Source organism: Schistocerca serialis, chromosome 2 (assembly GCF_023864345.2).
Source record: "Schistocerca serialis cubense isolate TAMUIC-IGC-003099 chromosome 2, iqSchSeri2.2, whole genome shotgun sequence".
NCBI lineage: Eukaryota > Metazoa > Arthropoda > Insecta > Orthoptera > Acrididae > Schistocerca > Schistocerca serialis.
Genome location: NC_064639.1, coordinates 996,627,509 through 996,643,732, shown reverse-complemented (window position 1 = coordinate 996,643,732; position 16,224 = coordinate 996,627,509).

Genomic DNA, 16,224 nt, shown 5'->3' with positions numbered 1-16,224 from the left:
AATTCAAGGCAGTTAAATGTAAAACGGGCCACATTTCGGCACTCTGTTTGGTATCAGAAATTTCGCTGCTACTGTTCCGCCAGAACAGTTGCCACTCTCCCGTCCGCCACAGAAGTTTTGTAATCATAGCACAAAAGTGCTGCTGCGCGTAAGTACCTCGTAGCGGCGAGGGTTGCCTGGTCAACATGCAGATAATGCAATTAGGAACAAGAGCAGTGTCTGCTAGATAGGAACAAAATTTGAAGCACATTTTGGAATTAAAATTTCGTTTAGAAAAGTAATGTTCTTCTACCGTTTCCATTTCAGTTTGCTGTTGCAACGTCGCAGACTGTATTTAACTGTTTCCAACTTTTCGAAAAAGAATTAACACAGACAGCGCAGTTTTTAGTTCATACACTGAAATGTTGGATAATTATAGCGAGACTGACATACACTACTGGCCATTAAAATTGCTACACAACGCGTATGACGTGCTACAGACGCGAAATTTAACCGATAGGAACAAGATACTGTGATGTGCAAATGATTAGCTTTTCAGAGCATTACCACAAGGTTGGCGCCGGTGGTGACACCTACAACGTGCTGACATGAGGAAAGTTTCCAACAGATTTCTCAGACACAAACAGCAGTTGACCGGCGTTGCCTGGTGAAACGTTGTTGTGATGCCTCGTGTAAGGAGGAGAAATGCGTATCATCACGTTTCCGACTTTGATAAGGGTCGGATTGTAGCCTATCGCAATTGAAGTTTATCGTATCGCGACATTGCTGCTCGCGTTGGTCGAGACCCGATGACTGTTAGCAGAATATGTAGTCGGTGGGTTCAGGAGGGTAACACGGAACGCCGTGCTGCACCCCAACGGCCTTGTATCACAAGCAGTCGAGATGACAGGCATCTTATCCGCATGGCTGTAACGGGTCGTGCAGCCACGTCTCGATCCCTGAGTCAACAGATAGGGAAGTTTGCAAGACAACAACCATCTGCACGAACAGTTCGAAAACGTTTGCAGCAGCATGGACTGTCAGCTCGGTGGCCATGGCTGCGGTTACCCTTGACCAACATCAGAGACAGGAGCGCCAACGATGGTGTACTCAACGACGAACCTGGGCGCACGAATGGCAAAACGTCTTTTTGTCGGATGGCGACATCGCGGTGAACGCACATTGGAAGCGTGTATTCGTCATCGCCATACTGGCGTATCACCCGGCGTGATGGTATGGGGTGCCATTGGTTACACGTCTCGGTCACCTCTTGTTCGCATTGACGGGACTCTGAACAGTGGACGTTACGTTTCAGATGTGTTACGACCCGTGGCTCTTCCGTTCATTCGATCCCTGCGAAACCCTACATTTCAGCAGGATAATGCACGACCGCGTTTTGCAGGTCCTGTACGGGCCTTTCTGGATACAGAAAATGTTCGACTGCTGCCCTGGCCAACGCATTCTCCAGATCTCTCACCAACTGAAAACGTCTGGTCAATGTTGGCCAAGCAACTGGCTCGTCACAATACGCCAGTCAGTACTCTTGATGAACTGTGGTATCGTGCTGAAGCTGCATGAGTAGCTGTACCTGTACACGCCATCCAAGCTCTGTTTGACTCAACGCCCAGGCGTATCACGGCCGTTATTACGGCCAGAGGTGGTTGTTCTGGGTGCTGATTTCTCTTGATCTATGCACCCAAATTGCGTGAAAATGTAATCTCATATCAGTTCTAGTAAAATATATCTGTACAATGAATAACCGTTTATCATCTGAATTTCTTCTTTGTGTAGCAATTTTAATGACCTGTAGTGTATTTCGTTTGAAAATGCTGATATCAAACAGAAAGGGGTGCATTTACTATTCTTTTTCATCCCTTTACACCCGTCTGAGGGCAATACACATAGCATTCTTCTCTACAATATTCTTTTTCCGTTTCACCATAACCCTGTTTTCTTTTCCGGGCTGCTACATGGCTAAGCACTTGGAAGAGCAGTAGAATGAAATGGATAATAACATGAATATCAACAAAAGTAAAACGGGGGTAATGGACATTGGTGAATGATATCAAGAAGTCGCCTACCTGCGAGTCAATGGATGAGTGGGCAGTGCCATAGCTCCTGGAAGAGAAAGAGTTCAGTACTCTCTATCAATGCTGACTTAACAAGCCACCCGTCGCTTGTCGGGCCCAGTTCGGCTGTAGTCTTCCAGAGCATCAGTACTGAGAAGTAGGAAGACGACACGTAGCCCGCGTTCAGAGAGTAGTACTAGTATACAAATGTAATTGCATTTATAAAGCACAGGAAGCCACTTCATATCGAGAATTTATGTTTCTTACTTTTTAGAAATAAAGTTTTCTATTAATTTTTAAGTGTTGTATGCACATCGTTTTGGATTCCTACCACCGGCTGTGGCGGAACCGGTTTATAGTATTTCGTGACTTTAATTAATTATAAATGATATTTTGGGTAGATCAAAAAATATAAAACCAGTTACCTTTTGTCAGTGTAACAATACGTTTGATCTCAAAAATGATTATCCCGGCTAATATTTATCACTCTGCTAAAGAAATCTCCACTTAACGTTGTGTAGAAATGTCTGCAAAGTCGTGTGAATGGCACTAAATTGCATATAATTTATCAGATTTTACACAACTGTTACTTAAGATGGAAGCACTTTTCTCTAGCAAAGGGAACATTTAGTCACAAAATACTACCCGCGCACAACACTGACACATGTCTCCTATTAAAATATTTGATGTAAATCATCTGAAATAATTAGGCTTCATACATCAGCAAATAAGAAATTGATATTACGTAACGTGCTGTGAGCACTGTATTTATGGATTCAGTCTGAGTTGAATTCTGTCTTTCAAAGTAGATTCGGGACCACCAGTGCACATTTACGTCCATTCATTTATATCTAACAACATTAATGTTTGTTAAAATTCTCGATTCAAAACTGCCGCGGAGATATTTTTGCTAAGATGGCGGCGGACAGACGATAGTCAATTTGTCTATTGTTATTCTCGATTTATTTTATATCAAGGTCACATATTTAGATAAAACTCTTGAAGCCTTTTATCTCTATTGTTTAGCATTTAAAAATCATTTCAATGATAAATACCGTCATATTTTTTTACCAGATACTAGTAAATTCTGCTGTAAGTTACTAGCGCTAATGGCTGCCCTCCTAATTGCGGAGCTGAAAATTAACACTTAAAAACATTAATTAGATTGGATTACAATTGAAATAAATACAAATCCACGTCTAGACCATAGCGACTCTGTTTTTCAGATAATAATTAACAATATATAGTTACAGGTTTTCTGTTTACAGACCTCACACGTCTCACGTCCGAACAGTTCATCCGTTAGCACAGGAAGAGCAACTGCACCACAATTATCACAGATAACAAAAACAGATTATAACAGTCGTTGTCCATGAATGTAGTTTTATTTCACACAGAAATTAAATTACTACTAAAATAATGAAATAATTATCGTCTTATTTACACGATACAGTCTTTTTTATACGTAGTATCGCTAATCAGAGACAGCAAAGGACTTGGAAGAGCTGTTGAACGGAATGGACAGTTTCTTGAAAGGAGGATATAAAATGAACATCAACAAAAGCAAAACGAGGATAATGGAATGTAGTCGAATTAAGTCGGGTGATGCTGAGGGAATTAGATTAGGAAATGGGACACTTAAAGTAGTAAAGGAGTTTTGCTATTTGGGTAGCAAAATAACTGATGATGGTCGAAGTAGAGAGGATATAAAATGTAGACTGGCAATGGCAAGGAAAGCGTTTCTGAAGAAGAAAAATATGTTAACATCGAGTATAGATTTAAATATCAGGAAGTCGTTTCTGAAAGTATTTTTATGGAGTGTAGCCATGTATGGAAGTGAAACATGGACGATAAATAGTTTAGACAAGAAGAGAATAGAAGCTTTCGAAATGTGGTGCTACAGAAGAATGCTGAAGATTAGATGGGTAGATCCCATAACTAATGAGGAAATATTGAACAGAATTGGGGAGAAGAGGAGTTTGTGGCACAACTTAACTAGAGGAAGGGACCGGTTGGTAGGACATGTTCTGAGGCATCAAGGGATCACAAATTTAGTATTGGAGGGCAGCGTGGAGGGTAAAAATCGTAGAGGGAGACCAAGAGATGAATACACTAAGCAGATTCAGAAGGATGTAGGTTGCAGTAAGTACAGGGAGATGAAGAAGCTTGCACAGCATAGAGTAGCATGGAGAGCTGCATCAAACCAGTCTCAGAACTGAAGACAACAACAACAACATCGATAATATTTGTTGAAGTTTGTACACTTAGTTCATTTTAACATCTTGTGGCTAGAACTTAGTGTCGTGGATACTACACGGCCGTCGCAACTTCTTTCCCTCCTTTTCTGTGCAAGTGCTGACTCCCACAGTAGCCGACACAACAGTGAATAAAATTTTTGCATGATGTTTCACTGCCAAGGAACATAGCTCGAAGAAACATGGCCCATACCTTGAAATAACTGCTATAGTTCACTACAGAAGGTATCTGAAAGAAAATCGGAATGAGACGAACCGAAATGACACTTCGAAGACAGTAGTCACGCTGAGCTCACCGTTCATGACGGTTCCCTGGACGTTACAAAACGCAGGACATGGTTCTTAATGAGGTGTGATCAGCATGGACGGCGTGCATGCTCTAGACGTGTTTCAGTACTGGCGACAAGGTTGCGTAATACCTCTCTCCAATCCATCCCACACCTGCTCGATACGACTTCAGTTGGGGCAACGGGTGGGCCAGTTCATACCCTAATAACCGCTAGTTCCTATCGCACGGCCGCCTGCTCTTTTCGATGCGGTCGCGCGTTGTCACCCATAAGAATGAAGTCATGGTTGAATGAACACCCGAAAAGCCGGACATGTCGGAACACTACAGTGTCACAATAATGTCGACCAGTGAGCGCACCGTGTTCATGGATTTGGGGGTCAGTACTTCCATGCAACATTATGCCTCTCCACACCGTAACACCTGCACTACCAAAACCATCATGTTCGACAATATTCCTGGATGCATTGGCAGACACGATCACTTTGGAAACGCAGATTTTATGGTATGAGGAGGCATAATGTTGCGTGGCCTTAGTGACTTGAAATTTTAAGCACTGTACACGCACTGGTAACGTTATTGCGTCACTTTACCGTTTCCCCAAGTGCGTCTTTTCACGCGTGCATTTGCCCTGACTTCATTTCTATGGATGACATTACACGACCACATGGAACAGCGCAGGTGAAGGAGCTCATGGGACGAGAGGATATTCAGCGAATGATCCGCTTCACCATTCCCTCGACTCAAATCTGATGTGGCGCGTATGGCAAGCGTTGGAGAGATGTTGTGCAGCACGTCCAGACGCACCAACGATCATCTAGCAGTTTTCAGTCGTGCTGGTGGTGGAGGAATGGAACGCCCTACCACCGGAGCTCCTTACCAACCTTGTGGCCAGCACGGTAGCACGTCGTGGAGCATGCACTGCCGTCCATGGTGACTACACCTAATTAAGAACCATGTCCTGCCTTTTTTAATGTCCAGGAGACCATCCTGAATTGCGGTGACTTCTGAATAATGTGTGTAATTATCGTCTTTGAATAAAAGTGTCATTTGCCGCGCGGGATTAGCCGTGTGGCCTAAGGCGCTGCAGTCATGGACTGTGCGGCTGGTCCCGGCAGAGGTTCGAGTCCTCCCTCGGGCATTTAGGTTAAGTAGTGTGTAAGCTTAGGGACTGATGACCTTAGCAGTTAAGTCCCATATGATTTCAAACACATGTGAACAAAAGTGTCATTTCTATGTAAAACATTCTCGGTATTCTTGCCGCGTCAGTTCTGGATAAAATCTCGAGCTTTCGACGATTACCTCCATCGTCATCGTCAGGAGCAACTGACTGTCTTCACTGCTGTTGTGGTAGCCATTTTTATAGCCTGTGGACGGTCTCTGATTGGTCGGCTTATGATTGGTCGACGATTACGTACTGCTGTCGCAGACGGTGTCACTGTGCGCGCCGGTGGCGCCACCGCTTCCGTTGGAACGTAAACCTTGGAAGGAACGACTCTGCTGCTTCCCTGCATCAAGCGCTCGTTTCCATGCACAGCTCAGATGGTATCCGCAATCGCGGTTAAAGTTCTTTTGGCTCATTCTTATTTCAACAGCCTCCTTAATAACAGAATCCCAGTACGTGGAGGCATGGGAAGGAATTTTAGTTTCATCGAATAATATTTTATGTTTGTTCGAGGCTGTGCTCCTCAATTGCCGATTTCTCCAGTTCTCTATTTTTAATATGGCGTTGGTATTCTGCACAGCGGTCGGAAACGATACGAATCGTCTGACCTATACAGGGTGTTACAAAAAGGTGCGGCCAAACTTTCAGGAAACATTCCTCACACACAAATAAAGAAAAGATATTATGTGGACATGTGTCCGGAAGCGCTTAATTTCCATGTTAGAGCTCATTTTAGTTTCGTCAGTATGTACTGCTCAATGGAACACGTTATCATCGTCTGAGACAGCAGTACGTAATCGTCGACCAATCATAAGCCGACCAATCAGAGGCCGTCCACAGGCTATAAAAAAAAAGGCTACCACAGCAGCAGTGAAGACAGTCAGTTGCTCCTGACGATGACGATGGAGGTAATCGTCGAAAGCTCGAGATTTTATCCAGAACTGACGTGGCAAGAATACCGAGACTGTTTTACATATAAGTGCCGTCGCGAAAAACTTCGTTCCCAAGTGTCATTTCTGTTTGTCTCATTGCGTGTTTATTTTAGGTACTTCTGTACTACGAGGGTCGGTCAAAAAGTAATGCCTCCCATTTTTTTTCTACTTAAAGAAATTAAGTTAAGCGAAAAATTTGAATTTGGCGCCATTCCTCAAACCTTCTTCTGCAATCCACTGCAGTAGTAACTTTCTGTGTCAACAGGTGGCAGCACAGCAGAAGTTTGTAAGATGGCCGACATCGATGTTCGTTTGAGACAGCGTTGTGTGATTGAATTCTTGAATGCAGAAGGTGAAACGCCCATACGCATTCATGAAAGACTGAAGAAGGTGTATGGTGTTGTGACAGTGGATGTCAGCACTGTTAGACGATGGGTTCGTCGTTGTAAGGAAGCTGAAGGGCAAACACCGTTGACTGACGAAAAGCGGAGCGGCAGGCCGGTGAGTGCAGTGACTCCACACAACATTCAGCAAGTTGATGACATCATTCGTGGTGACCGTCGGGTGACTGCAGATGAAGTGTGTCGCATTATTTCTCTTAGTAAAGGCAGTGTGATCACGATTATTAAAAAATTGGGGTACTCAAAAGTTTGTGCACGGTGGGTTCCAAGAATGTTAACCGATCAGAATAAAGAGGCAAGGAAAACAATAGCCTCCCAACACTTGCAGCGCTTCCGTTTGGAGGGAGATGAGTTTCTGAAAAAAATTGTGACCGGGGACGAAACATGGGTGCATTTTTTTGAACCCGAATCAAAGAGGCAGTCAATGGAGTGGCGTCACACAAGCTCGCCGAGGAAGAAAAAATTCAGAACTGTGCGATCGGCAGGGAAAGTTATGGCAACAGTTTTCTGGGATACAGAGGGTGTGATTCTGGTTGATTTTTTGGAGCAGGGATGCACAATAAATTCTGTTCAATACGTCACAACCCTCAACAAACTTAAAGCACGTCTTCAGCGAGTTCGCCCAACAAAATCAATGGCAGATGTTCTTCTTTTGCATGACAATGCAAGACCACACACCAGTCGTCACACCTCTGGCGAGATTGTCAAAATTGGATGGGAAGTTTTGCCTCATCCCCCATACAGCCCTGACCTGGCACCATCAGACTTCCATCTGTTCGGGCCACTAAAAGAAGCTCATCGTGGGATTCATTTTGAAGATGAGGAGGCCGTCAAAACATCCGTGCGTCAATGGCTTAGGAAGCAGAGCTGTGATTTTTACCGTGCTGGGATACATGCCCTTGTTCAAAGATGGACCAAAACTGTAGAGATGGGCGGAGATTACATTGAAAAATGACAAAATGATCCTCAATGTTGTGGTTTTCAACCTATGTAATTGCATTTAAATTTCCTGACAATTAAACGTAGAAAAAAAAATAGGAGGCATTACTTTTTGACTGACCCTCGTATAACGCAGCCGCTCTCTCTGTGTGCGGTCCACGTTTTGTCATGTTACTTGTCAGTGACAGATCATGATATAGTTACTTTCCTCCTTAAGTTTTGCGCACCTGTGTAGTTGACGAGTTTATCTATTTGAACAGCAAAATAACTAGCAACGACCGAAGTATGGAGGATATAAAATGCAAACTGAATACCAAGAAAAGCGCTTGTGAAAAATACAGATTTGTTAACATCGAATACAAATTTAAGTATTACAAAATATTTTCTAAAAGTATTTTTATGAAGCGTACCCTTGCACCAAAGTGACACAGATAGACGGGCTCAGAAAAGAAGCTAATAGAAGCTAATTATGATGCTGCGTAATAAGAAGATGCTGAAGATTAAATGGGTAGACTGAGTAATGTGGATCTACTGAATTTAATTGTCGAAAGGATTCGGTTGATAGCACGCGCCCCGAGGGATCAGAGAATCCTCATTCTGGTAAAGACAGTAAATATGTATCTAGGGGTGGGGGTGGGGGGTGTAGTACATGGACACCAAGGCTTAAGTACAGTAAACAGGTTCAAATGCGTATACGTCGCACTAGCTATCCAGAGACGTAGAGTTTTGCACAGAATAAAAATGCGTGGAGAGCTGCATCAAAGCTGTTTTCGGATTGAAGACTACTACAACAGCACTCTCTTCTTTTACTATTTATCCCTTGCAAAACCGTTCTGTATGTAGATTGTATTCAAGTTCTCACATCGAGCTTCTTCGTAGTTTTACGCAGAGGTAATTAACGAATTATTCTGATCGTCTATTGTGATCCATTATGCAAAAATATACATAAATTAAACGCTTAAGTTTTCTTATTTTTCTCCTACGTTGTGACTCATTTCATGATTAGGTCATGATGGAAGGCTTCCCTTCTTCTTTATGAGCCTAAAGACTCGCCACATTTCAGCTAATCTGTAATTCAGTGGTCTGCATGCCCTTCCACTGAGGTATTCAGACTTTTCCGACTGTGTTTGTGATGTCGCAGTTTAACATTAATAGAGAGGTAATTTGTATAGCAAATGTTATTGGTAATTCCTTTTGTTCCTTCCATGTTGATATCCTTTAGGATGTCGAGTATTATCCTAAGTCATTTCCGTGAAATTTCTTTTCTCAATACTGTCCAACTGCTGTTTGTCCACTGTCTATTAGCATATGTTATGGTGTGAAGTTCATAAGTTTTCTTTGCAGAGATTCTTAGTTTTGCTCATTCTAAAAAAAGTAAAATTGAATGTGGCAGATTTTTCGATCATAGAGCAAATATATCTACAGTTTTAAGTTTTTTCAGTACAACGGCGATTTATTATAAAACATCTACTTCTACGTGATTACTTTGCAGCCGACAAGTGCCTGGCAGAGGGTTTATCAAAATGGTTCACATGGCTCTGAGCACTATGGGGCTTAACATCTGTGGTCATCACTCCCCTAGAACTTAGAACTACTTAAACCTAACTAACCTAAGGACATCACACACATCCATGCCCGAGGCAGGATTCGAACCTGCGACCGTAGCAGTCGCGCGGTTCCGGACTGAGCACCTAGAACCGCACGGCGGGAAAAACGAACACTTCAGTATAACCGTGCGAGCGCTGATTTCCGTTACTTTATTATGCATATCAATTACTCCTTTAGGTGGGTGCTACAAAATATTTTCGTTCTCTGAGGAGAAAGATAGTGACTGAAATTTCACGAGAAAATCCTGCCGCAACGAGACACGCATTGTTTTAATGACTGCCATCCCAAATCGTGTGTCGTATCCGTGGAACTATCTTCCTTATTTCGCGATAATACAAAACGAGCTGCTTTTCTTTGAACTTTTTCGATGCCATCCGCCAATCCTATCCGATTCGGATCCCACACCGCATAGCAATACTCCAGCAGGCGGAAGAGCGTTGTGTAAGCAGTTCCTTTGGCAGACCTGTTGCACTTTCTAAGTGTTGTGCCAGTAAATCACAGTCTTTGGTTTGCTTTCCCCCAAGACATTATCTATGCAATTGTTGCACTTTAAGTTATTTTTAATTGTAATCCCCAAGTATTCAGTTGAATTTATAGCATTTAGATTTTTGTCATTTCTCTCGTAACGGATATTTAGCGGATTTCTTTCGCACCCACGTAGGTGACTTCACATATTTCATTATTTGGAGCCGGCCGCGGTGCCCGTGCGGTTCTAGGCGCTTCAGTCCGGAACCGCGCTGCTGCTACGGTGGCAGGTTCGAATCCTGCCTCGGGCATGGATGTGTGTGATGTCCTTAGGTTAGTTAGGTTTAAGTAGTTCTAAGTCTAGGGGACTGATGACCTCATATGTTAAGTCCCATAGTGCTCAGAGCCATTTGAGCCACTACTTGGATTAGTCAATTGTTACCTTCGTACCAAACAGCTATCTTGCAATTTGTATTGATCATCTGATGACATTATGTGACGGTAAATGACAGCATCATCTGCAAGCAGTCTAAGAGAACCGCTCAGTGTGTCTCCTAAATCGTTTCCGCAGATCAAGAACACCAGAGAAGTATGACACTTCCTTGGAGAACGCCAGATAATACTTTTGTTTTACTCCATGGCTTTCCGTGAATTGCAAGGGACTGTGACCTCTCCGAAAGGATGACACGAATCTAGTCGCGCAACTGAGACGATTCTCTGTAGGCACGTAATATGATTAGTAGTCGCTTTTGAGGAACGATGTCAAAAGCCTTTCGGAAATATAAATAAAGATGATATTTGGCATTCCATAATTTTTTTAAATTTCAAATTGGCTTATTTTTCTTTAAGGCGCACATGCAAGGAACCAGAGTCTTTTTTGTTGGATCTGAACACTACGCGATATGGTGAAACACATATTTTACACATTTGCGTCAGCTGTGCCCCATACCAGATTACTCCGTAAGTGCCGGCCGATGGGGCTGAGCGGTTCTAGGCGCTACAGTCTGGAACCGCGCGACCGCTACGGTCGCAGGTTCGAATCCTGCCTCGGGCAGGGATGTGTGTGATGTCCATAGGTTAGTTAGGTTTCAGTAGTTCTAAGTTCTAGGGGACTGATGACCTCGGATGTTAAGTCCCATAGTGCTCAGATGCCATTTGACCATTTGAACTCCGTAACTACGCTTCGGCTTGCGACAGAACACAGTAACCGATAAAAGAATGAAGACACAGACTCAACTGAATATTGGACGTTGTCGTGGGAGTTACAGAAGGTAGTAAGCAGGACAGTCTTTTTCTCCAGAGGACAATGTCACGTAAGAGTTAAGAAGTTCACTTGAGAGAGAGAGAGAGGAATGTTTATGCCCCCGTGTGAAACATTCTCTGGAAGATATCTTTGTCAATACCAATATTGTTGAGCGAGAAAGATATTTGACTAGCTCTTTTTGAAAGTGGTCGGCACGACACGTCTATGAAGGAAAGAAATATATATCATTAAGATGCCTCAAGACAAAGGAATAGAAGCGAAGTATATACCGTTTCATTTCGGAAGTGGGGAAACAAAAGCGAAACCTGGAAATCTTATGGTTCCATGAATATCTACCATAAAATTATGCACGCTGTTTCTTCCTTCGTTACACCATGCAGTTAATTTTATTCATCCTTTCAAACAGTATACTACATCTTACCTACAATTTTCGAGCAGTTGACCAAGGGGAAAATGTTTGTTCAAATATTCGTCTACTCAAACTACCAATTTAATAACATAATGTTAATTCAGTCGATTTGAGTTGGAGAAATACCTGGGCTAGGATAAAAGGTTCTTGGTGAAACGAGGATGTAATTAAGAGATTAGGAAAAATGCTTACACAACGTAATAAAAATAAGATTCTTACGATTTAAAAAAATGTGGACATCGGTGGTAATCATGTGTAAAGTAAATGAAGATCTGCTCTAAAGACCTTACAGTTATTTTTGAAATGTAACGCCTCTGAAAAAGTGTCGTATACTGTTTGTATCAAGGTAACTATTAAAAATAGGAAAGATTACGTTTTGTTTGTCATTTACTGATACTCGAAAAGGATATCAATCGCATGTCTACGCACGAATATAATTAATTCTTAATGACTTAAATCACAGACAGCGTGTTAATACTGCAGTATACTGGGTAACGCTAACCACCTCTTTTTAATTTTATCTCGAGTATTAATCCACGTTTACTTTTATAGTTACTTTCCGAATTTTCACAGTTATTGGTATTTAGAAACTATCATTACGGAAAACATTTATTGTGTGTTATCAGTCTTCTGAATGGTTTGATGCTGTCCGCCAGGATCTTCTGTTCTGTGCCAAATTCTTGATCTCACAGTAGCACGTACTCCCATGTCCTAGGTTATCTGTTGAATATTTTCCAATCTCTGTCAAACTTTACAGGTTTTGGCCTCTACAACTCCGTCTAGCACCGAGAAACGTACACCCTGACATATTAACACATACCCCATCATCTTGTCACTTCATTGAGCCCGTGTTTTCCACATTTTGTTTTCCTCGCCGAGTCTTCGGAGGACCTCATTTTCTCTCCTGTTAGTCCACTTAATGTACAATATCCACCTATAGCAATACTCCCACACAATACTTCCATGAAATTCATAGCTCCAAATTATGTTGAAACTTTGATGTATTTTGTTACCGGCTTTCCGCAAGTCGTTTTATTCCTAGAAACCTGTCCTGTTAGTCCACTTAATGTACAATATCCAACTATAGCAATATTTTCACACAGTACTTCCATGGAATTCATAGCTTCAAATTATGTTGAACCTTTGATGTATTTTATTACCGGCTTTCTGCAAGTCGTTTTATTCCTAGAAATTTCAGCCATTGCTCGAATTTTGATCAGTTAGGAATGAGACAGTATGGAAAATGGCCTTTTGTAGAAGATTACAATCATTTAATAAAAACAGTTGATTGTTTACTGATAAGAACTGAACACTAGGAAATAGCATAGCGATATAAGTTAACTGCATGGATAATTTTGAGGGGACAACACTGACTACTCGTAAGGCACCTGTACAAATGAACTCTGAAGAAAGAACTAACGCGTTTTTTCCGCATGAACAGGCTGCGACAAGTTATTTATTAACTATTGTGGAGAGCTGCGCTGGTATAGCACTATTAAAAAGGGAAAATAGAGTGAATTATTGTGCTGCGAAGAAATAAAGATGGGGAAAGGCGTATGAAATAACTTCTTATATTCCTCTACTTTATTTTGTTTATTTATGCTCCATAGTTTCTAGTATTTGTCTGCTTCATCTTTATGGCTGACGCCCCAAATTTATTTTTAATTCTATTTTTTTTAAACATGATGTGTAACATTATTCTCACAAAACTTTCACTTATCCTATTCAAACTTTCTAGTATCTCTCTCTCAGTGCGTAAGATACAGTGAACGCTCTAGACACTGTGCAACTGATAGTAATAGGGCCACCGCAAAGGATACGCAGTTGATGCATTCTAACGTTATAGAGAACACTGAAGCATCTGGCTCCTGTGGATTGAATAACCGAGCGGGATGGCTCATGGTTAGCACACTGGACTCGTATTCGGGAGAACGATAGTTCAAACATGCGGCCGGCTGTCTGATTTAGGTTTTCAGTGATTTTCCTAAATCGCTTAAGGCAAATGCCGGGATAGTTCATTCGAAAGGGCACGGCCGCTTTCCTTCTCCATCCTTCCCTAATCCGAGCTTGTGCTCCGTCTCTGATGACCTCGCTGTCGACGGAACGTTCAACATTAATCTCCTCCTCCCTCCTGTATTTAATAGTTCTTGAAATTGTGCCACACGAACTTACTAAGACACCTGATTCGTACGGTCTTACTGTAATGTGTTCGACACAATTCACTGAAGTAACCGACGTTAACATTACTAAATGTCGTCATGGAAACATTTATTTACGAGCTATGCACTGTGAATTACGAAATAGTTTTTAATAATTTTTCTAGCTAGCGTTCTTGGTATTTGTGAAATGACAAAATTTACATGTGACCTATATGTTACTGTTTAATGGAATAGTTTGTCGAGACTTATTGCCAGTATTAAAATATCAGGGGTGTTTAATTAGACTGAACGATGCAAAAACGTCAGAAAATAAGTTTTTAATTATGGTTTCTGCCAGGCACAATAAATATTTCTCGCTGTTCTCTCGGAGCAGTATTTGTCCTCTACATGTCATCACGACTTGCATATTCAGTTTTCTGACCTGTGACTTTATAACAGAGTATATATTTACATTACACGTTTGATCTGTTATTATTACTTATCACCGCGAGTTAAGGAACAGACAAATTACGTTTCTACTGCATTTTCCTCAGTGTCGTGATTCATTCGTGTATTTAGGGTAGCTTGACATATTATGACAGGAACGTGCACCTGGTAAATTATGTCGGTAAACTTAATGATATTGTTCCGGATCTTCCAGTCATTTTTATTTAAATCTGCAACAGCAACCAACAACCAAAATTCTGTGCAGGTGCCTGACACCAAAGTGATTTCGATTTTAAGAGGTTTCCGAGCCCCGACTGTGACTGTGACTTTCATCTATTTTTCATATAGGGTTACTTGGATTGGGTATTTCACTTCTATGTCTGAAGCTTCCAGTTCGTCGCAAATACTCAATCAAGTGTCATAATTTGTTGAAGTACGAGGCAACTTTTGCATGTAAAGGATGTTCTTCCGACGATAATCAGGGTTGCTTCTGAAGCAACTGCTGTATGTTCTGAACTTCCTTTTTTTTATTTTTTAGTTAGATGATTTATTTATGCAAAAGAATAGTTCTATAAGATCATGATTCAGGCTATGCTACTATACCGAGTTATTATTCTAGACCTGTTGTGTAAGTACAGAGTTTCTTTCCATTACACAACGTGTGGAACTGACCACCTGCGTGTGGAAAGCCAACGTATTGCCACCACCTTGCGTAATGCCTCTGCTTATAAAATTATTTGTTGCCAAGTGTCGCCTGGAATTTTTCAGTAGACCTCATTGTGATCCACAATGCGGCTCTTGTAGCGTCGTCTACTACTGGAGTTTAATCACCATCTTAGCGATCCCCTGGCACTTAGAAAGCGAACCTGTGACGAAAAGCTCCGTTCTTCCTTGGTAAGACACCATTTCTAGACGGAAGAAGAAATTACGAAGATCGAACTCGAAGACGAACGTTTTGAAGCCTGCCTTCTAGAGCAAGAATGTGTAAGAAGTCTATTTCAGTAGCGGCTTGCGCATTACTTAGAAAGAAAATTTACGGTATGTAATATACAGGGTGGTCCATTGATCGTGACCGGGCCAAATATCTCAAGACATAAGCATCAAACGAAAAAACTACAAGCAACGAAACTTGTCTAGCCTGAAGGGGGAAACCAGATGGCGCTATGGTTGGCCCGCTAGATGGCGCTGCCATAGGTCAAACGGATATCAACTGCGCTTTTTAAATAGGAACCCCAATTTTTATTACATATTCGTGTAGTACGTAAAGAAATACGAATGTTTTAGTTGGAGCACTTTTTTCGCTTTGTGATAGATGGCGCTGTTATAGTCACAAACATACGGCTCACAATTTTAGACGAACACTTGGTAACAGGTAGGTTTTTTAAATTAAAATACAAAACGTAGGCACGTTTCAACATTTTGTTTCGGTTGTTCCTTTGTGAACTTATCATTTCTGCGAACGAATCCTGTTACAGCGTGATTACCTGTAAATACCACATCACTGCAATGAATGCGCAAAATGATGTCCGTCAACCTCAATGCATTTGGCAATACGTGTAAAGACATTCCTCCCAACAACGAGTAGTTCACCTTCCGTAATGCATTCCGTAATGCATTGACAATAAGCTGAAGCATGTTTTCAGGCGTTGTCGGTGGATCACGACGGCAAATATCCTTCAACTTTCCCCACAGAAAGAAATCCGGGGACGTCAGATTCGATGAACGTGTGGGCCATGGTATGGTGCTTCGACGACCAATCCACCTGCCATGAAATATGCTATTCAATACCGCTTCAACCGCACGCGAGCTATGTGCCGGACATCCGTCATGTTGGAAGTACATCGCCATTCTGTCCTGCAGTGAAACA